Below are 24,531 nucleotides of genomic sequence, written 5' to 3' on the forward strand. Positions count from 1 at the left end.
ATCTTCAATCTGCTTGGAAATCCACCAACATCACTGCATTACAGAAACTAGAACCACACGCGGTAGAGTGCATACCTCTGCCAAGCTGAAGAGTTTATGCTTTGTGTTCCACTGATAGGTCGGATCTGAATTCGGACTTGAACCAAAATCTAATCGACTTGTTCTTGTCACCTAACCAACTCATCCACCCAATTTTGTCTCATGTCATCCACAACTTTTTGAAATATCATGCTACGTATTTTTTTTGCCCTATCACTCAAGGGTGAAGAATCACTGAAAAATTTCTCTGCTCCAAATCCGGATTTGAATTTTCACCAAAATTGAATCAATTCTACATTGCCGCATACCAAACCTATCAACCCAATTTCATCCGAATCCGTTCACAACTCTTTGAGACATCTTGTTAACTAACAGACAAACAAACTATCAAATAGACAGGGGTGAAAACATGGCCTCCATCCACCATTTGGTAGCGGAGGTAAAAAGAAAAAACTGATCCCCTTTACAACAAACCTATCAGCTTACTTCTTATCATCAGCAAGGTCATGGAATCCATCATCACAGAAGATATGAAATACTTTCTTTTCTTCAATGGCCTCACCTCAAATCACCAATTTGCATTCAGACCAGGTCGCTCTACTTTGGACATGCTGCTTATACTCACCCAACAATGAATGGAGGCCATCATTGTCAGACATGAGACCAGGGCCGTCTCTGTGGACATATCTCGTGCTTTTGATACAGTCTGGCATCCTGACTTGCTCTCCAAACTCTCTGCTTATGGCATCCAAAGCCAACTCCAAACATGGATTACTGACTTCCTCTAATCTTGTAGCCAACATGTGGCTCTCAACAGAATCCTTTCATCTCCTCTCCCTGCAAAGGCTGGAGTGCCCATGGCAGTGTTCTGGGTCCAGTCCTATTCCTGATCTTCATAAATGATCTCTCTGACTATGTCAAAAATCCCCTTTATCTATTTTCTGATGACTGTTAGGCTGTAGCCTCTTCCCCCTCTTCAGAACTCGGCAAAATCACAATCTGGTGAAACACCTGGAATATGTCTTTCAATCCAGACAAATCTCACACTGGCACGGTCTCTCTCCAAAAGGACTGCCTGGCAACCCACCTTCCCCCAAACTAAATGTACTTTCTTAACAATCCTCTTGAAGAAGTTCATTCAAACTCCTGGGTCTCACTATCAGTCATGATCTTTCTTGGCAAAGCACATTTCAAAATTGGCCTCCAAATCCAGCCACCGACTTGGCATCCTCCATCTTACAAATTCCTTCCTTGGCAAATTTGAACTCCTATCCATGTACATTGTACAAGGCCTTCATCAGTAGCTTCATGGCGTATTGCCCTCCCCTCTGGGCTGGCTTCCCTGAAAAAATCTTGCTCCGCTTGATGCAGTGGAAACCAAGGCCTTCAAGATTGTTGGAATCTCCTGCGATGATGCTGAGTCTTTGGGGCCTTTAACTTTCTCTTTGCAGACAGGTCAGCAGTCTCTTTGTCTTCTACTGCCTCCTTTTTGGTGTTGCACCATCTGCTCCTTTGTGATTTTTCCCTGCAGGGTTTGTGCCAACACTTACCTGTCATACCTTTGGTTTCTGCAGGACGCACATGGTCCATCATCAACCCCCTTCTGTTGAAACTACATAAATACAGGATCACTTCTCACCTTCACTCATTCATTCCTCTTTTTTCCTGTCTGTGGAACCAACTTCCAGATTCTCTTCAATCTCATTCTTACCTCCAGGTTTTCAAGACAGATGTTCACCACTATCTCAGATTAACACCCGCCTCCCAACCACGTCGAGCCCACCACCTTCCAAATTTCCAGCATTTCCCACCTGAGTTTCCTTCTGCATCCATCTTGTCCACCTCCATGCGTCCTTTCCTGTCCCCGATACTCTCCACACCCATTGTTTGTCCAAATCTCCCTTTATCTTGGCCCTCAGCTCTGCTGTTGGTACCACCCCCCCCCCCCCCCCTTTCTGCTGTTCCTGTTGTCCTATTACATCCATTTAATGTAATAGCTCTTCCATGAGCTTCGACTATGTATACCAAAAAAATCCTGTTCTTTATACATGTACATAAATTGTTTTTATATGTCACTGGAAAAATCTGTAGCATACCATTTTGCAGAAATAGACCTGGTGTTGTCTTAGCGGTTAGGGTGCTGGCTTGGGATCCTTGGATCCTGGGTTTGAATCCTGGTTGATCGCTGAATTAATGCCAGGTGGGTTGACTCAGCCTGTCATCCTTCCGAGGTCGGTAAATTGAGTACCAGCTCACTGGTAATTCCCTGTGTGTCACAAGAGGCGACTAACAGGGTTGGCGGCAGGAAGGGCATCCGGCCATAAAACATTGCTTCAAAAAGGGGATCATGGTGCCCGAAAAAGGCCAACCCCCGCTTTGTGGGGAAAAATGGTCTATAAAGGTGGTTGTATACCATTTTGCAGAAAACTGCACTCTGTGCAGGATAGATCCTCACTCCTCTGTACTCTTCCTGCTCCTCCCCCGTTAGTCATTCTTCTGCTTATCTTGAAAATACAAGTAATTGGTCTTATACCTAAAGCATGTTTTGATGCAAGAAATAACCATATTTTCATGTTGTCCCTTCATTAAGACCAGATGGCAAACCCCCCAATATATCTATATGCTCAGCCTCTAGGAGAGATATGGCCCGTCGGCCCCTGGGCCTTACTATCTGCTGTCAGCTGACTTGGGTAGATCACCACTCTCCAAGCTGGCTTCCAAAGCTGACCATCACTCTGAAATTCTCTGTAGGGCCAAGTGTTTCCTTTGACGTTCTCAGATTTTAATGGTGTGCAAGACCTTCATCTGAAATGCCATGGACTATGGCTCCCCCTGTAGGCTGGCATTGCTTCTTCCCATATTGCCACCTTCAAAGTGCGGAACCTGATATTCCTTCTTTTATTCTGTGATGCACCTATGGTCTTGGCCTGCTGTTTTTCTTTCCTAATTCTCTGTTTTTTGAGCCCTTACCCTTGCCATTGTGATCTGACAAGTCTGTTGATAAACATACATAAACTTGTATAAAAATTATGTTCAGATCGTAAGAGAAAGTGGCGACATTTTTGGACTTCTCGGCTTGGGTTGTAAAGACCAGGTTATCCATGATGCAAATTTTCGTGATGCATTATTTCGCATATTAATACATAAATGGCAAAGTGTTGGGGAAAGGACTAAGTGTTGAAGTAACCCCATATTCAAGGCATAAGTAGTACTCAGCTGAACATCTATTTGTATCTGGAGCATTCTTCGATATTCTTCATTGTGAAGGCCAGGAATTAGTCATAGAGAGAAAACTAGATGGTATTCATGAAATACTTACCCTGCGCAGTCAACTTGGTGCGAGCCAACTCTTCTGTTTTTGAAGGTTTTTTTTTTTCTTTCTTTGATCCAATATGGCTGCCAGACCACGCAAGTGATGACATCATATATTTACATTCTCTAATATAATTGTTGCGTAGATCACGTTCATTAAATTTCAAACTGATCAGACTAAGTGTTGTCCCTGTTGAATTATGATGTCATAATTAAGGCACCAATGACGTCATCATGAACAACACTTATTCCCCATGCAGAGTGCTTTACAATGAGCCAGCCACTTTTCAATTTTTTTTCCATGGAGCGGTTTCAGAGATATAGAGGTGCAACGTTTTTTTGTTTTTCTATGATGTCGCCTGTACCATCTGACCTATGACGTCATAATTATCATTTAAAAAATCCTACAGCAGAAGGCACTCCTATGGTGAAAATGTGTCCATCGGACCAACAGTTGCAGAGAAGAAAAATTCATACTGATCGGATCAAGTGTTATACTTGTCAAATTATGACGTCATAATTAAGGCACTGATGACATCATCATTAACCTATCAGATTTCCCCTGGGGATTACTTAACAAAAAGCTATTTTTCATTTTTTTTTTCCATGGAGCGGTTTCTTAGATATAGAGGTGCAATGTCCTTCCAATATGGCGCCTGTACCACGTTACGTATGACGTCATAATTTTCAATAAAAATTATACAGGAGGAGGTGCTGCGATGGTGAAAATTTGGTGTCAATCGTACCAACGGTTGCCAAGAAAAATAATTTTTAAAATGCAGACACGCATGTATGTACGCCACACGTAGGCACACAGACGGTCGCTTAACCCTGCTTTTCGCTCCGAGAGCGCAGGGTAACAACAACCCCACCTCACTGTGCTTTGTTTCAGATTGGGATGGATTATCTGATAAGAGTGAACATTAGTGAAACAGTTTGCAATGGAGTGTCCTGCTTTCAATCCAAGATTGTGGAAAAGGTTCCAGGAATGTAGCATATTTGCCTCACTCCCTACCATTTTTTTCATTGCTGAAAAGGCTTCACTGATCGCTTTTCTGGAAAAGTGATCAATCGGGCCTTGAAGACATAGCTTCGGTGAGCAATTGCATGATATGTTCTGATTCCCTTTTGTGTCAGAGCCTTTATGTTAACCAGAAGAGTATCTGCTATGGGTTTTTATTACCCCCACCACTGAGGGTGGATGGAGGTCGTGTTCTCGACCCTGTCTGTCTGTTTGTTTGTCTGTCAACACGATATCTCTAAAAAGTTGATGGATTCGGACTAAACGTGGTGGACAGGTTGAGTGTGTGACGAGGACAAATTGATTAGATTTTGGTGAAGAATCGGATCCAGCTACGATCATTTTTACAAGTGATTCTTCACCTTCAAAAACGATATATAGCATGATATTTCAAAAAGTTGTGGATTATGACAAAATTTGGTCGATGAGTTGGTGAGATTACAAGAAGAAGCGAATTCGATTTTGGTTCAGGTCAGTGTATCCGGACTAGCGGTGGGACACAAATCGTAAACTGTTCAGCCTGGTTGAGGTACGCCTTCTACCGAATTCTGTTCTAGTTTGACTTGTAATTACATTTGAATGTGCTATGTAAGGTTTCTGAATAAGGCCTAACCACCTTGGCTCCAATGTTTGAAGTTTAGGAATTGTACACACACACACTATGCACTGTTGGCATGTTGTAAGGTCTTGGTCACCATACTTATTGTACTCTTCAAGGAGGGCTTCACTTTACAGTGTCAAGAGAGGCATGTAAGCGTTTTTGTAGCCATGGGCAATGTTATTTTATGCAGCGGTTGGCAGGAGGATTGCAAAGTCGTTCAAAAATGTTAGCACCCTCGAGATTTGGTGAATCGTGTTTTTAACTGCCTCTGTGGAAAGTGGCCACTACATTACCTTCAGGGTTTAATACAGCGCCGATGCCAAGGAAATCATCTGGATTTCAGTGTTGATGTGTGTGAGTATCGGGTGGTGTTGACTATGCAGGAAGGCTGGAATCACTATCTGGGAGGCTTGGAGAGGGGTTCTATTCTTTTCTTTCAAAACCGGCAAGGTTGGAGTTGCTATGGAGTCAAAGGTCCTCCATGTCATTGGCATCTCATGACAGGAGACAAGAACAAGATTCTCAGAGTCTTTGTGTTGCTCATTTTGGGCAGGTTGGTGATTTTGCAGTCTTTGCCAGATCTTTACTGCTATTGCTTCTTCCACCCGCCCTGACCCTCACCTTTCCACTCAATCCCTGCTCTCTCAAGTTCTCATCTATAAAAGACCTTATCCTGTTACCCTATTCCAATCCAAGCGAAAGACTGACATTCCCTCATCTTCCTGCTCTCTCACGCAAAACAATATGTTCCATGACCTTTAATGTGCGATAATCTGATACGTTTGTGTCACTGCTTTCCTCGTGTCCTGTTGCATGCATGGCAAGGTAAGACTTATGGCAAGGCAAGACTGGACCTCAGGTGTTGCAGGCCGGCCTCGCTGACCCTGTTCTCATACCTGGCGTCGTGTCGGTAGGAATGTGCTGTTGCAGCAGATGAGGTGGCCGACTTCGTCCCTCACCTAACCTGATCTATCCACTCCGTTAGCTGACTCTAATCCTGCTCCTGCAATCCCCGAACACGAACTCTACCCTTGTCCATTTATTTCCACTTGCCTAAATACTGCCCAGCTAATCCCTTCTAAAGTAATCTGCCCCTCCCTGGCCCACTAATCCCATTGGCTATCATATCTCTTGGGAGAAAATTAGTGGTGGCAAACATGGTGGCAGACATGATGACATGTCGTCGCACCACACAGCTTGCCTGCGGATTAGCCTCATTTGACGGTAGGTGGGGGAGGATGGGTGGTACAGTTACCCCTATACTGAAATTTGGGACTCAATGGGTCCTCACAAAATCCAATTACCCTACTCTGTTACTCCAACACCTCTGAACTCATCATCCGTGCGACTGGCGTCACCCCTTCCCGAGCTACCACACTTCTCCAATTATTAGGGGGAAGCCTCTCCTGCCTTCCCCCTCCTGGGTCCCTTTCTGGCATGGAGTGGCCGAACTCCTCCCCTCGAATGTTCGGCCCACTTCTACTCACTCACCAACCCCTCTGGCCTTTTGCCCTGCCTAGGCCCAGTGCGCCAGCACCGAAATGCGCTTTCCTCAAAAACCTTTCTCTACAGAGCCACACCCCAGACCATCAATAAACTTTTGCACCTTCACAAACACAAAAAAACGTTTCTTCACCCAGCACTACCCACAGAATGACATCCTGTACCAAGTTATCTGATCCCCATCTAATCTAATGCCGTTATGGGCAAGGGTTCTTCTCCACAGGGGGTTGTACTCTGCTCCTCTTCACACACAAACACCCTCTTTGTACCAATTACCATGCACTCAACAACCATTACTAAATGAATTTGTCCAACACCTCATTCACACCTCATCATTGCACAATACAACTCATCAGACATTCATCCATCCATACCTCAATGGAAAGGTAAGAAATGAGTAAGGCTTTAATCTGTGTCTGCCAATTCAAAAATAATTACAACCCACAAATTGTCAGTTGAAAATGTCACTAATCCCTTCTAATTTCTAAACAGTCCCCATCAAACTGCCTGCTCTGTCTTGTTGCCCTGCTAATTTTAACGTACACTCTAGGCCATGTGGTTCCCCCACTGACCCAGCACACGCATTCCTGCAGTGAACTCCCCAGATGCGTTGCGACCCTCCTGCGGTGCTCACATGGAGCGCACACTGAACCTCCTGTGAAGCTCCTGGTGCTTCTGCAAGCTCCAGTAACCATGGTCACCACTCTCACTAGGGCCTTCCCTCCAGCACGACCCTCGTGCAGCACGTCTTGTGCATCGTGCATCACGCTGTGCCTCCTGGCGTGGTCACCTCCTGCATGGCTGATAGTCCAGTGGAAAAAGTATGATATTGGGCTGAGGTGTGTTTTTTGGTATATACAATGTTTTATTGTTGTTTCTAGGTGTTTGATATCTACTGATAATAAATCAAGAGGGTGCCAAAGTCGCACCCTTGGGGATTTTTTTTTATACACATTGAAAAAAATGAATCGTTAATCAAAATATGCCTACTTTTCGGACAGTATTAAATCCTCCAATATTGAACACACACAAGTACTGTGCACACAACACGTTTATTTGACCTATACTATATCATATTGTGTTATTTTCATTAATCTTTGAACTAATATACCCTTCTTTCGAACACAATATACATTTTTCCACACATAAACATTGTAATATTTGATACAAAATTGAAATATGCGATGGCTGAAAGGAAATAACAACAGATAGTCATTAAGCTTACGTGTCATCGGACTAGTCATCTAGCTCGTCATCAGCGTGGGAGTTGCCGGTTTTTGTTCGCTCATTGCAGCAGTCGTCACTCACGTTGCAGCTGCAGAACATGGAGCAGGCGAGTTGGGCCACAACACATCCACATCTGGCTGTTGAGCATGGCGTGTTTGACGAACATCCTCATTTGATGATTTGCAGAACTTCAACAGGAACAGTTGGCACCTTGTCTGTCACTGGAACCACCCCCTGACCAGATTCATCCTTCGACCAGCCATACCGAACAGGATCCAGACTGGGTGGGTCAGGGGACAAAGCAGACTTCCAGATGATCGTCTGGTAATGTGCCCGGTGCACATGCTGAAGGAACGACTCAGTTGTGGGAGGAAGCGTCTTCACTTTAGGTGCAGCTGTAATCTTATTGTTTGACATCTTGGAGGACCATACATCATAACGAATGTCTGACATATTGCTTGTCTGTTTGGATCCATAACAAGCACCAATGAACCTCGGAAACAACTTCATTCATCTCTGCTTCAGGATCTCCAAGACTTGGTAACAGATGACCGAGTCGCATCTGTTTCAGTGCTGTTGCCTTACCTATGCCCCACATATATGAAACCGTGTCACAGCCGGTCATCGCATGTATTGCAAGGAGTTGCTCTGAATTCCCTCCCTGTTGCTGTGATGTCACCTTGATGTTCAAAATTTGTCGACCAGCAATGGGACTCACCATCATTACTTCACATGTGAGTTTCTGTTGATGGTAGAAATGGACGAGCAACACGAAGACGTCAGTGTCGTCACACGCAACTGATATGCTTTTCATCCTAGTTGACGCCAACTGTATCATCCACTGAGCTATCACATCAGCTTCCTCATGTGTTGTTCTGAGCTCATGTCTCGTCCTCTTCGTACCGCTGCTTACTTCTATGGGGACTGGGTCTTTGGCAGTGATGACGAGTTTCGGTGTGTTCCTTGGTAGTTCTGTGACCTTCTTCGACAAGTCTTCACACAAGATGTCAATGAGCTGGACCTTGTTTGCTGTTACTGTTAGCGTCACTTTCTGTGGTGGCAGTGATGTTTCTGGTGAAAGCTGGTGTCACCTACTTGCATCCTTGCCAGCACGGCTTAGCCTTGCCACGTTTTTGACACTTTCGTCATAGTACCGGTCAAAAATCAGATGGCCTTCAGTCATCAGCAGTCGGTTGATAATGTTCTTGGAGAAGTTGTTGGCAAAGTCTTGTACTGTCCCGCTGGCTGGCCACTGTACAACCCATAGTAGTGCACAACCATCAATGATTGTTACCTGTGGACAACATACTAGTCTACTCGATCGTTCAACTTGTAGTTTTTTCTTGAGTGTGGATTTTGTTGTCGTGATCCTCATGTCACCATTATCTTCAAACATTGAGGAAGGGACTGGTGACAGTTCGTACGACAGTACATCCTTCACGTCTATTTCCCTGGACTGTTGGAGGCACATCACCCTTGTGTATATGAGCTCAGTGTATTACTACTAATTACTACTAATTCATAAAAATATATTTTAGACGAGTCGACAAAATGTCGATAATCACTTGAAAACGTTCCTTTTTTCAAATGGCAATAAAAAAATTCCCCAAAGGTGCCAAAGTGGCACCCTCTTGTTTTGAGATCAGTATACATATGAGGTACAGAAATTGCAATAAAACGTTGTATATACTGCAAAACACGGTCAGTCAGGATTCCACTGGACTATGATGGTTTGGCGTGCACACTACCACGGGTCCCCACGTAACTCCTCCCTGGAGTCTCTGGTGATTCCAGTTGATTGGCCAATTAATGCTGGAAACACTAGGACTTTACCTCAACTTCCCGCACCTTTCCTCTAAGGTTCTCTCGTGATACCACGTCTCCCGTATCTTGCTTTTCCTCCCTGTCCTTCTCCCTAAGGCTAAACGGGGCGACACAATGCATCCAAACAGTAACGTTTTTGTTTTAACCACCGGGTTCTATGTAAAACCTGGCGAGAGCATTTCAAACCTACACTACCAATCTGGAAAAGGCCTGCCTGCATGCATGATCTCATCTTTACTCCAAAACGGATGGCTTACTCCGAACCACGCACATATATTCAACACAATGGGGAAGCCATTTTAATTTTAAAACCAACTCGTCAGTCTTCAGCAGCCTCTTGATTAGTGTTCCTCCAACCTCATCGCCATCCTTTCTAACCGTGCCCTCACGCCATAATTACTCCCTCAGTCTCCAAACTTGCACATCCCATGTGGTTTTTGTCCCATGATGCTGGAGCACACGGTTCACAAACCGGCCGCGCAACCTTGACCACAGCATTCCACACTGCTGGCCCCATGCGAGTTTGGACAACACGCTCATGGAACCCGCTTCCTCACCCTCACTGACACACATGGATGACATGACCTCAGCTTCCCTCGCTGGCAGCTGAGCGGGTACCAAGGTGTACGCGTCACACAACAGTATTTTGGAGTTGGCCATGAACACCCGTGTCATGACACCGGATTTGGGCACCGGCGATTCTCCTGCGGGCTCCGTCCCACATCACCCAAACGCAACCAAACACTCAACAATACTCACATCCCTGTGGAGAGTCCCTTTACAGACCCTATTCTCCCCATTTGCACCATTCGTGTGTGTGCTGTGCATGTACTGCTGTTGGTAAGCACTGGCTCCACCTCTTGATTGGCCTTCATCGTCAGCTCCTGCTACACAGATCCACTCACCTATGGGGTCATGTGCACCCTGCACACATTTCCCCCCATAGGTATTTTGACATCCTCTCTTCCCACACACTTCATTTCCACCTGTGCCCCTCCTGTCTTCATTTTAACAATTTCTACCTCGCGTTGCGGCTCTACACTTAGTCTACTTGCTGATTTTGTCTCCTGCTCCAGCTCATTGTTACTTTTCTCTACCTCCTGTGGTCCCGTTTTACTTCTTACCCTTAGTGGCTCTGTCGCCCTTACTCTACTTTACCCCTGGCTTGACCGGTTGCCATCTTGTTTCACCAACCTGACATATCCTCCTTCACCACACCCAGTTATGCCCGTACAGCATCCAGTTTCCCACCAAGGTCCACCAGCCCAGCCTTCACCTCTGCCTTGAGCCACTTCTTGCATGTCACATCTCAACTCAGCCCCCAGCTTGTCTATTCTGTCCTTTGCCTCTGCCTGTCCCACTTGCACAGCCCTCATGTCATTGCTCAGCCCCGTTATCATTTCCATCAGCTGGTCATTAGCCCTCTGCTGTTGTGGCAACTGGGGCTGCTGCTTTGTGGCACTTGCTCCTGCTCCATTTGAGGTGTTGGCTTACTGATGGGAGTGGGGAGGAGGGTGGTTCAAGAAGACTACAAAGCAGTGGGGTGACTCGTTTATGCCCTTCAATGATCCTTCTTCAGTGAGATTCAGTTCGGTCGTAGCAGCATCTAAACAGATAGCACCAACCTGGTTCTGTCCATCGTGATCCAACATAGCGATTAGCTGCTGGGAAAAAAAAAATTCACTTGGCACACATATCCTGTAGGTCTAACTCGATCTGTAATCTTCCAATCCTGGTTTTCTGCATCCCTCTGAGACTTGGTAATGACAACATTTCCATCCAACATGTTCTGTTGCTTCTCTGCTCATGTTCTTGCCAAAGGCCAAATCTCTCAGTGCTACCGAATATGACCGTTCACACAAGTTAACAGTTAGGGACTGAAATTGCTGCCCTCACAAAATATTGGGCTACCATTTCCACGCCACCTGATATTGATTCTGCCTGGGAAATGCTTCCACGAAAAGCCTACTCTCCCCCACACACCATTTCATCCCATCTCATCTGTGGTTATCCTATCCATCCTCTTGGCCCTGGTACAAAATGTGGTGTGGTGAAGCAATTGTGATCAAGCTGATTGCTTTCTCAACATGGAAAGCTAACCAGATTGATGGAAATGTTAGGTCACTCTGCAAGGCACACAAGTGTATGTCCATCCTTAGGCCAGCTAGAAAACCTAATTTTGCAAATCTCATTGTTGATCTCACCAACCAGTCTCCTTTCTCAAAATCTTGGTGGCCTCCTGTAAGGTACACTACCGGTCAAAAGTTTTAGAACACCTCAATTTTTCCAGTTTTCATTGAAATGTACGCAGTTTAATGTCTCAATGCACTCTGAAATTAAGCATAGAACAAATAAACAATTGGAGATAAAAAAGAAATCATAGAATCATTTTGTTTAACAAAATTTAATTTTAATTTTTGACTCAGCAAAGTAGCCACCTTTTGCAGAAATAACCGCCGAACACACTCGTGGCATTCTTTCTACAATGGAAATCAAATATTGTTCGGGAAGTTCTTCCCAACACTGTTGCAGAAGCTCCCACAAATGTGTTGCACTTGTAAGGTTGCTTTGCTTTCACCCTTCTGTCCAGTTCATCCCAAACCAGCTCGATGGGGTTTAAGTCTGGAGACTGTGCTGGCCATTCCATGATTTGAAGCCTACCGTCTTGTTCTTTTCCTCGAAGGTAGTTTTGACATAGCCTGGAGGTGTGTTTAGGGTCATTATCTTGCTGTAGGATGAACCCCTGACCAACCAGGCATATACCAGAGGGTATTGCATGGCGTTGCAAAATGCTGAGGTAGCCCTTTTGGTTCAGGGTGCCAGTCACTCTGTGCAAGTCGCCGACTCTGGATCCAGCAAAAGAGCCCCAGACCATCACGCTTCCTCCTCCATGTTTGACAGTTGGTGTCACACACTGAGGAACCATCCTTTCGCCTACTCGGCGGCGTACAAAAACCCTGCGTGATGAACCAAAGATTTCAAATTTTGATTCATCGGTCCATAAGACCTTCTTCCAGTCTTCAGTAGTCCACTGGCGATGCTTCATGGCCCAGACAAGCCTCTTTTTCTTATTTTGCCATCTTAGCAATGGCCTTCTTACTGCCACTCGACCTGTCAAACCTGCAGCTCGAAGTCTTCTCTTCACAGTTGAAACTGAGACTTGCTTACTTCGACCAGTGTTAAGCTGTGCTTGAAGCTATTGTCCTGTGAGCCGCCAATCACGCAAGCTGTTGACTCTCAGAAACGTGTCTTCTGATTCTGTTGTGGCTTTGGGTCTGCCAGACCTCATCCTGTCAGAGTTTCCTCCAGTTTCCAAGTGCCTTTTGATGGTGTAGGAAACTGTACTCACTGACACCTTGGCTTTATTTGCAATTTCTCTAAAGGAAAGACCCACACTTTTAAGAGTTATAATGGTCTGTCTGTCTTCCTTTGTTAATTGCCTTTTTCTCGCCATTACATTATTCTCGCCATTACAACATTGAGACATTCAACTGCGTAAATTTCAATAAAAACTGGAAAAATTGAGGTGTTCTAAAACTTTTGACCGGTAGTGTACATCTCGAAAATTTTACACTCCCTCTCCAATTGCTCCCTCACCTTAAATACCATCACCACACAATCTGCTCAAAATAAGGCACAAAGGCTGAACTCGGTGTTTGCCTCCACATCTCATGTGTCCAAACCATCCCAATCTGACCCTCTCATACCCACTGTCTACTGGACTTTGTGTTCTCACACAAGCATATAGAGAAAGTTCTGACCAGCCTTGACCCTTCTCAGGTGATGGGCCCAGATGGCAATAGTCCTTTGATTAATCAATTATCTTGCTCTGCTGCCCTTGCTTTCCCAATGTCTGGACTCTTCACTCTGTCCTCATTTGTCTTCCATCATCTGTCGAGAAGTCAACAAAAATCATTCCCATCCACAAGAAAGATGGAAAAACAAATAGATATTGTAGAGACCGGTAGGCTTACTTCCAATACTCCAAGCAAAGTCATGGAATCCATCATTGCTACTGATGTCAAGTCTTTCCTCCTTTAACATAACCTGATACTTTACCATCTATATGCATGCTGTCCTGGTCACTCAACTTTGGATATACTTATGCTCCACTCTTGGTGATTACTGGAGGCCCTACATCTCAAACAGAAGTTAGGACAATCTCTTTGGGCATGTGTTGGGCATTCAACACAATCTGGCATCCTTCTCTGTTTGCCAAGCTTGCTACCTGTGGTATACAAAGCCACATTCCTGGATTTCAGATTTCCTCCACATTTTCCTTTACTCCAAAACCAGGCTATGAATTATTCTACACAGGGTCAACCACAGATGTCCCACCACAGATGAACCACCACCCCCATACCCCGTCTTGAGGCTGCGGTGACATAGCCTTTGCTGCCCCCCCCCCCCGCACACACACACACACACACACACACACACACACACACACAGAGTTGTACCTGTACCCTGAGTTTGGAGTTTGTAACTTAAAATATGTGGCTGTGCATAGAACATATACAAACAAAGAGGAAGAGAGAGATTTTTGCCCTTTATAGGTGTAGATATCGAAACGGGCAACTGCATTTCGAACATGCCAGACACTTTTCCAGCATTCGGTGTATTGCCTTTAAAACCACATCTTCATCTCAATGATGTTCCTTCCATCTCAGTTTTTTTTTTTTCAGCGGGGTTTAAGGCTTAGATATGGTTAGCCGAACTTATCTTGAGAAAGTAGCATTGCAACCTGGCTTATCAGCCCCGTGCTTTGCCATTTTTCTGACTGACATGTTCCTTTCGTGCTGATTTGAGTTGTTGCCAGGGCGACAAGCATCAGTATGATAAAACTCACATGTCTCGAACGGTCTAATTCGATGCATTCTATAAATGGAACTATCTGTTCTCCTTTTCTGTGAAGGGTGGAATGCCCTAAGGCAGTGTCTGGGCCCAGTCTTGTTACTCATCTACGTTAATGACATATCCAATGCCGTACTCTTTAAAACCCTGTATTTAGTTTTTGCAGATGATTCCACAAAGTGTTGTACATGACCTCTCTCACTGGAAGGTACACAGAAGCTGTCGCTCTCTGCCGAAACGGAATTGATATTGTTACGGACACGACTTTGATGTTATGCTGGGCCGAGCGGAATGGCCGCCGTGTTCGCACAAGTTACCCGATTATACTCGAACGTTGGCCGAATCGCGCTATGCTAAATCAATGAAGGAAAAGGACACAACGGCTGGGATTAAGGCAACGACACAAGGGGTACGGTTCTCAAGACCTCCGGAGGAGGTTATAATATTGCGGAAGGTTAGATTACAAAGATAAGAGAGACAGCATAGTAAGGTAGGCACTTAATTACTGTCTTATAATAGCCCCGACAGACGACAGATAAACAGGACAAAACTGACTCACACGGGGGTTGATGGCAAGGAAGGCGGGTAGTCGATGGCTCAAGGTGCACTCTTGGCTCAGGGACAGAATCGACCCGGTCCGGTCCAGAGATGCGGGAGGTCTCTCTCAGCGCTGGAAGGTGACGTTCTTTCTCCAAGCTGGGGGCGCATCTGACGTCACGTCCGGTAAGTCGCTGCGTATATCCGGCGGGGAGTGACACGCCCTCGGCTAGTTAGCTCCGCCCCAGATGGAATCGGTCCGCCCTTCTTATTGGGTGCGGGGGGGTTACCGGCTCCGCCCCTGACGAGGAGCTGACAGCCAGCCCCTTCGTGGTAACCCCGTGGAGCGCATGGGTAATGGCGGCTAACCAAGCCGGAGTGAGGACGCACACTCCCCGCGCCGCGCCACCCCCCTCTGTTGTTGTAGTTGTTGTTGTAGTTGTTGTTGTTGTTGTTGTTGTTTTATGGGGAAGATGGGAGGAGGTATGGGGAGGTCCTAAACTCACTACTGGTGCCATACAATCACATTCTGGTGCAACGAAGAGTCAGAATTAATGGAAACGAGTCCTTAACTGACATAGACTAAGAATAACTAGCAAGATGTCCGAAAGTTGTCTACGTGAGATGCGGTGGACCTGGGCACGACATTTAATGGGGGAAAAAGGGGAAGGTCGGTTCTACAGAGTGTTATTTACAGGCAATGGGACTAGGGAATGGGGGATTGGGGATAGTTGGGGAGTATTGGGGAAATAGGGGAATATTTACAAGCGGATATGGAGGCCAAATGCCATATCCGCAACAATATTATATGCTGTTCTGATAAATGGAACATGTCTTTCCATCATGGCAAATCTCAGTCTCACCCTGTGACTCCAAAATGATCATTACAATCAAAACTAGAAAGCATCTCCAAATGCAAGTGCCTACTACGTCCACTTTCTTTGGTTTTTGACTTCTTCTTCCGTATGCTAAACATACTTCCGTACTTTTGCTAAACTAAACGTACTTTTGCTTCCGTATGCTAAACATATCCGTGTGCAAAACAAACGTATGTTCCGTATTCATGAAAACAGTTAAGAAAGACACAAAAAAATTGACTATTTTAGCTGACCTTGACCTTTTGACCTCAAAATCAATAGGCTTCAGTGACTCAATATGTAAACCCGGCTGAAATTTCAAGTCAATCAGAAAAAAATTGACAATTTTGTGACCTTGACCTTTGACATTTTGACCTCAAAACAATCAGCTTCTAGCATTTCATTAGTGAACCAATTAAGTGACTCATTGTGCAAAATTTGTTCAACTCAAGTCGACTGGATATCAATTGATGATTTTTGCGACCTTGATCTTTGACCTATTAATTGATCTAAAAATAAGCAGCTCTAGCTTTTGATTAGTTAATCAATTCAGTGACCTGATATGCAAATTCTTAAAATTTCAGGTCAATTGGATGAAAATTGACGATTTTATGTGATGTCGATCTTTGACCATCTGTCCTTTAGACCAAATTATTCATTTGTCTTCTCCATATTCTCATAATAAGGGTTTTTTAAAAGTTGATGCTAAAATCTCAAATAATAAAAAGTTATGGCCCAGGCAGACACACATACAGACAGAAACACACACAAGTGATTGCAAAACCCTGTCTCCTGCTACATGAGAGACGGGCTAATATCTCACCTATCTACAGTGCTTTTGGAAAGAAGTATTCATACCCCTTGACTTTTTTCAAATTTTGTTGCGTTACAGCATGAATTTAAAATGGATTAAATTGAAATATTTTTTTTTTGTCACTGATCTACAAATAATACCCCATTAATGTCAGTGGAATTTTTTAAATATAATTTGGTACACAATAATTTAAATGAAAAACAGAAATATCTAATTTACATAAGTATTCAAACCCCTGAGTAAATACTTTGTGGAAGCACTTTTGGTAGCGATCACAGCTTCGAGTCTTCTTGGGTATGATTATATCAGCGTTGCACATATGGATTTGGGAAGTTTCTCCCATTCTTTGTTGCAGATTTGCTCAAGCTCTGTCAAGTTGGATGGGGAACGTCAGTGAACAACAATGTTCAAGTCTTTCCACAGATTCTCAATGGGATTCAAGTCTGGGCTTTGGCTGGGCCACTCATGGACTTTCACATTCTTGTTCTGAAGCCATTCCTGTGTTTCTCCGACTCTTTGCTTCGGGTCATTGACCTGTTGGAACATAAATCTTCACCGCAGTCTCAGGTCTTTTGTACTCTGAAGCAGGTTCTCGAAAGGATTTGCCTGTATTTGGCTCTATTCATTGTTCCCTGTACCTCTACAAGTCTTCTAATCCTGCCACTGAAAAGCAGCCCCTTAGCATGATGCTGCCACCACCAAGCTTCACGGTAGGGATGTTGTTGGATGGGTGATGAGCTGTGCTCAGTTTTCATTAGACGTAGTGCTTTGTATTCAGGTCAAAGAGTTCAATTCTCATCTCATCAGACCACATCATCTTTTGCCTCATGCTATACCGTATTTTTCGGTGTATCAACCGCGGTTTTTTTCACCGACGGGAAAACCCTAAAAAAGGGGGTGCGGTTGATACACAGTAACAGAAAAATTTGTGCATTGAAAAACTGTCATATCAACGGGACGTAATCTTTATATTACTTTGGGGTTGCGGGAATACAATGATGAATGATCATCAATTACGTTACTAAGGTAGGTTCAACGCCGATTACTGCTGCCAGTCAAAATACAAGAAAGTTTGAAGTTTGTAATATTTGATTTTTCTATGCGTGTTTGTGAAAATGTGTACTTTCACTAGTCCTCTTTGAATGACAGGTCACATAGTGAATAGAGTGTGCTAAATAAAGACAGGATTAAATCACAAAACAAAAGCGTCAACATGGTAAACAGGATGTTTTGCATGCTCTTGCTCGACGCCTTCCGTTGTCACAAGACAGAGGAGACCAAGTCAACGCTGAGGGGGCTCAACACTGATCTGGTGATGATCCCGGGTGGCATGACGTCGCTGCTGCAGCCGCTAGACGTTTCAGTCAACAAGCCGTTCAAAGACGGTCTGCGGCGCTGTTGGTCGGAGTGAATGCTGTCGGGGGACAAGACCTTCACCAAGACTGGGAGGATGAGGAAGGTGGACCTCCCGACGATCTGTAGCTGGATACTGAAGGTCTGGGAGGAGTTGCCGGCAGCCATCATCGAGCGGGCCTTCCTCAAGTGCTGCATATCTAATGCCCTTGATGGCACTCAAGATGACATCATCTGGGAGGATGAAGTGGCAGTGACCGACGATGGAGAAGAGGATAACGACGACGAGAATCTCGCCTTCCCCGACTCGGATTGGACTGAAGAAACGGATGACGAGGACTTCTTCGGATTTTAGAGCCAAAACCCAACGGCCCTTTTCAGAGCCCCACATTGGCAAGAAAGAATAATTATAATGTTTTTTAAATTCTCTTTCAACTCATTTCATATATTTTCACTCTTTCTCTGTCTTCAGTTTCTCTTTCCTTTCATCATATTTCGCTTTCCATTTTATTTATTTATTCTCTTCTCTTTTTTAAATTTTCCTGATTTTTTTTTTTCCCCTCGAAAATCTGATTTTTTGGGGGATTTTTTTTTTGAAGTCGAAAATCGGGGGTGCGGTTGATACACAGGTGCGGTTGATACACCGGAAAATACGGTAAGTCTTTCACATGCCTTTTTGCAAATTCCAGGCATTCTGTCATGTGCCTGCTTATCAGGAGTGGCTCCCGTCTGGCCACTCACCCATAAAGCCTGGATCTGTGAAGGGCTGTAGAGACTGTTGTTCTTCTGGCAGATTCTCCCATCTCCGCAAAAGAACCCTGTATCAGAGTGGTCATTGGCTTTTTTGTCACCTCCCTGACGAAGGTCCTTCTTGCCCGGTTGCTTCGTTTGGTCGGACGGCCAGCTACAGGAATAGTCTGGGTTGTTGCATATTCTTTCCATTTCCTAATGATGGAGCTCACTGTGCTTTTGAGAGCTTTCAACAATCGAGAAATTGTTTTGTACCCTTCCCCAGAACTATGCCTCCTCACAATTCTATCTCGGAGTTCTACGGACAGTTCTTGGACTTTATGGTAGAGTTTCTGCTCTGACATGCACTGTCAACTGTGGGACACCATTGGGGAAGGTTGAGCCCTAAAAACAAAAGGGGCCTCCTGGGTGAAAAAGCAAAGAAAGAAAATTGGAAAGTGTAATAATTAAATGAGATCTGTATATTTGATTGGTGACTAACTGTTGTAAGTTTATAGACGTCATGAACACATTGCTGGAGAGGCTGTTCCAAAGAGAGGCAGTGCAGGGTAAGGAGTGTGCATGGTTATTTGTGCAGAGGGAAGGGAGGGTAACGCAGAAAGAGTTATGAGTAGAAGTTAGGTGGGTGTTTCGAACAGAGTGAAGCGGAGGAAGAACACAGAGTTCAACGGAGCACTGACTGTGATCGTAACAGGAGGAGAGGCACAAGGAAGAGGCTACTCGATGATGAGTCAAAAGTTGGAGATGGCTAGACAAAGTCGGATCATTTATCAGTTGGGCAGATGTGTTTTGGTTGGCAGATGTACCTCTGTTACCTCAATTATTTTCTTATTTTGCTCATCGAGAATAGCGTATGACCTTGGGGATGCCATAGGCGACCTAAAAACCCTTGCTGGGACAGCAGCTATTTGACTCAATGATATTCCCCCTCCCATTCCAGATAATTTTGTGAAGTCTGTCAGTTGTCAAAGGAAATATTTGTGAAAATGTATGACGTGTTTCTGGCAGATGAATGCTCCCTACAGCTGTGTTGTCAGCTTTTGTAAGCACAATGCTGTTGCAATTTCTTCACATTATGAAAATGATGAAAAGGGTTCTCGAGTCTAATTAGTTGAACATTGTCAGTTTTGTGAGCCTTGGGCAATGTATTGGCCATGTATAGGATATTTAAATATATAATTATTAGTAAAGCTCTCTCATCTGTTTCAGGACACTTGTCTTTGAGAAGTATATTAAAAAAACAAAAAACTTCCTTAAGTGGGAGGAACACATGTACATCCTGCCTGATGTCTGTTTGAACACATGTAAACTGAACACATCCATGTCTTTTCTGATCGAATCAAATAACATGCCATAGGCCCGAGACTCCATCTTGGAATACTCAGCCTCAGTCGTCTTTACCAAATAGCTCACTATGGATGGAGGTTGCCTTCACTCATGTATAGTCAGCACAGCATGATCTGTGTAATGATCTGTCACCATGCAAGCTCTCTTTATAGACCCACAAGCACCCTGCCATCTCCTTTTGCCACAGAACGAAGAACTAGTCTTGCTCGTGAAGGCAAGTGACTATCTGCGTCAGTGGACAGGTAGAGCAGTGGATGGAATTGAGGTATGCTAACCGTCATGGGAAGCAAGGAGAAGCTGATATTTCACATGTTAATCCTTTGTTGGAACAAGAGGGGGAGGGGGCGGGGGGTGACTTCTCCTCGCTTCCCATGGTGGTTAGCATATTTTGATTAACATTCTGTTGATTTCTTCCACTGTTCATACATCAACACATTTTGTCAAAGTAAGTATAATAATAAGGTGTATTACATGAGTAGGAATCTCGAGTACGGTAGTCAGATCTCCTGGTGAGGTCTATCAAAAGATCAAGGCGGGCAGGGATTTTTTTGCTCACCCTGTTATTAACTGCGGCAAAGAAGGAGGACGGAAGTTATGTTTTCACCTCTATTTGTCCTTTTATCTGTCTGTCTATCTGTGAGTAGGATAACTCAAGAGGTTATGGGACAGATTTGAACAAACATTGGTGGACAGGTTGGGTGTGTGACAAGGATGAATTGATTACATTTTGGTGAAGATCCAGATCCAGATCCAGATCCAGATACTTCAATTTTTAAAGTAATTCTTCGCAATTGAGAGATCGGGCCAAAAACGATATTGTGTGTGTGTGTGTGTGTGTGTGTGTGTGTGTGTGTGTGTGTGTGTGTGTGTGTGTGTGTGTGTGTGTGTGTGTGTGTGTGTGTGTGTGTGTGTGTGTGTGTGTGTGTGTTGTGTTGCGTTGCGAAAATCTAAGATTTTTGAAGTATATTGGTTTGGTATTGTGCGTTATTCTGTCTATTTGTCAATCGCCTACAGGTCACAATTTTAAAATTATCTTCATGAAACTTCACCAAATGGTAGAGTTTATCATAAGGAAGAAGCCTATTGATTTTGAGGTCAAAGGTCATCTTGAGGTCAAATTTCTAAAATTGTCATTGTTCATCCTATTTGCTGGAGAATTAAACAGCAATGCATAGTGCCTCACTGAATTGGGAAACCAACTATTTTAATGTCAAAAGGTCAACTCAAGATCAACCTTCTAAAATAATCAATTTTCATTTGAAAAATCATCACTTTCCATCCTATGAACTTGAAAATTAAGCAGCAATTACATAGTGCATCATTGAATTGGGAAAGCAACTCTGTTTGAGGTCAAAGGTCAACTCAAGATCAAACTACTAAATTCCTCAATTTTCATCTGAAAAATCGTCAATTTTTATCCAATTAACCTGGAAATTAAAGAGGAATTGCATAGTACATCACGGAATTGGAAAATCAACTGTTTTTGGAGTCAAAAGTCAATTAAAGGTGAAACTTCTCGCATCATCAATTTTCATCTGAAAAATTGTCCATTTTCATCCTATTAACTTAAGGATTTAAACAGCAACTGCATTGTGCATCACTGAATTGGGAAAGCAACTATTTTTGAGGCCAAAAGGTCAAAGGTCAACTCAAGGTCAAACTTCTAAAATCATCAATTTTCATCTGAAAAATAATCAATTGTCATCCGATTAAACCAAGCTTTCATTAACTTCGTCAATTTAAATTTTAATTCACTTTTTATCCATGGCAACTTTTTTGTTAGGGTGGGGGGCGTTGGATTTTGCAAGTGTCATGCTTTGCACGATGTCTTTCTTGTTTATATATATCACAATATTTCAAAACGTTGTGGACGGATGATGACAAAACTTGCTGGATGAGTTGGTTAGGCGACAAGAACAATCCAATTAGACATTGGTTCAGGTCCAGATCCAGATCCGGCCTATCGGTGGAATACAAAACGTAAACTGCTCAGTCTGGTGGAAGGTGTACTCTACCGAGTACCATTCTAATTCTGATTGCATTTGACTGCAAAAATGACTCGTAGTATGGGGTTTTTATTAACTGTGATAATAGCACTAAGATACTTCATTGTCATTGCAATCATATAAATATTTTCCTATCAGCAGACAAACAACGTTTCATATCAGCATGACCTTTGACCACAATTAATTCCACCCCTCCTCCCTCCCCCACCCCTCCCCTGTCCCCTGCCCCTCCTCCCTCCACTCATATAGTCCAGACAAGCTCTCTAGCTCATGTTCAATACAAGTTAGGCTCAATTGCTTATCTTACAGTTTACTAATATCAGGTATTATTGTCGTGGACTGGAAGCTAGCCAATGGAACATCAACATCGAAGAAAGGTCCACGAAAGAGAGGGAAGAAACTGAAAATAATGTACTGGTAGTTATACAGCAGCAACTTATAAAGTAGGAAAATTAACGTAATATAAATTCAGTGACGCATATATTGGGAAGTTGAAATATAATTGTGTGGACAATAATTTTTCAGAAAATGTAGGGCATGTCTAAGAAATGTATTCAAGTTATTTGAATATCTTACATGATGTGTGTACATAAAGGCAGTGCGGTGGTTGTGATTTGTCTGGATTGAAAAGACATTCACTACAACACAGTTCAGCTATGCCGATCGAGTGGGTAAATATTTTGAGAATACGAGGTTCTCGGCATCAGCAGGAGAAACAGGGACTGCACTTTAATTGGGCAAATATTGGAGTGCAGTACATAAAAGAAGGATTTAGTTGTGGTTATACAAATGTTGTTTAATCCACCTTCTCAATGCTGGGCAGCAATTATGAAAAGGTTTCAGCGGAGGGATGAATCAGACAGCAAAAGGATCCACAGTGTCACTTGATAAAGGTCTCTGTAGGCCTCATTCAGAGTGTGCGCAGTTATGATTACCAGATTAGAGGAAAATATACTTTGTGGCATTGGATGGAGTTAAGCAAAAGGCAACTAGGATTATTGCAGATCAAGTTGGGCTCAGTTCTGAGAAGATTTAAAGCATTACATAGCTTAAAAGGGATCATGGCTATTTCCACAATAAATGGTCATTTTGACGGACCCTACTTTGAAGTGTATTCTTGACTGGATATGTTGGTGGAAGAATGTGAGCTAAATTCTGTTTGAGAGCACATGTAATAAAGTTATAATGGAAATAAAATCATCGCCGAGTAGTGCCTCGTTTCATTTGTGTGGGAGTGTATTGTATGACAGAGTGTGATACAGAAAGCACTTTTTGTGTACTGTTGTATTGTACATCATGTTCATGTCTCTCAGGTTGGCCCTGTTTGAAATCTGGGTGATAATTATTTTAGTTATTGTTGAACACTACGGTCAGTTCTTTCAATTCAGTTGGAGTTCAATCTATCTCTGTTTCATAGTTTTTTTGGAGAGACCGCAAAACTTCATTACCCACGTAACGCATGTCCGTCAAAATATTGCGTGAGTAAGACAGCAGAGTTGTAAAATAGTCGGAAGATGTACACATTTTATGCTTGCAACAAAATATGCAGGGGTGCTTATACCTTCCGTTCACAAATGTCAAATAAGGCCTACTTTGTAAATACTCATGAATAAAATGTTACTAATTCGTAAGTGTGTTGTCCGTCAAATTGTTACGTGGGTAATATCATGTCATTCTGTTACGTGAGTAATACGCCCTACAGTGAGGCATACATTGTGTAGCAGTTTTGTAGAACCTTCCGAAGTTATCTTAATACTCTGTATTTTGAAAAGGCAAGTATGTGTGCATTCATAATATACACTGAACTTTTATCATGTTTTATTTTCAATTTTGGGATATTGTTTCACCCATGTGGACACTTTACTATGGAAATAGCCTTATATAGCTGAACAAGACAGAGCATTTAATGCAGCGCTTCGCCTGGGTATATAAATCATAGTAGATCTGAGAACCAGTGCAGACTCACCCAATCACCGACTGGACTCGTCACAATAGCTTTTTTGTTCCCTCGGGAACAGGTGAAGCACAAATAGAAGATTATAGCGACATCATTTAGGGATGCTTAAATTGATGAAGGGGATTTATTTACAAGGTGCCACAGTTGGAAGAAAGAATATGGACCAGTCAATACAGAAAGGAAATGAAGAAGAAGAAGAAGAAGAAAAAGAGAACAAAAGCAAGACAGACATATACCGATATATGAAATAAAACTGTCAGTGAGATGGAATGCACACTGTAAACACTTCCAAAAGGGAGTGTCACAACTACCGTTGCCGCAGATACACATGTTGGAGGTCAAAATGAGGGGTGAGCTTGGGGTTATTCAGCCATTTTTTGGCCAAACTAGGCCAGGGGTGGGGACAATGGGATGGCGACTGGCATGTCCATTAATCAATAGAAAGGCCAATACCGACATTGGAATTCTTATGTCACTGCAATATTCATTATATAAAAGAGAATTGTTACAACAAAGAAACTATCATTAA

At 43.4% G+C, this 24,531-nt stretch overlaps 1 protein-coding gene across 8 annotated transcripts in view; it reads left to right on the plus strand.

Moving 5' to 3' along the window:
• The window catches only part of LOC137413498 (neurexin-1-like), a 1,626,023-nt gene that overhangs the window by 433,772 nt on the left and 1,167,720 nt on the right, over window positions 1-24,531 (plus strand). The gene's annotated exons all lie outside the window — the stretch shown is intronic.

The sequence above is a fragment of the Myxine glutinosa genome, chromosome 5 (genome assembly GCF_964187855.1).
Source record: "Myxine glutinosa chromosome 5, kmMyxGlut1.1, whole genome shotgun sequence".
Taxonomy (NCBI): domain Eukaryota; kingdom Metazoa; phylum Chordata; class Myxini; order Myxiniformes; family Myxinidae; genus Myxine; species Myxine glutinosa.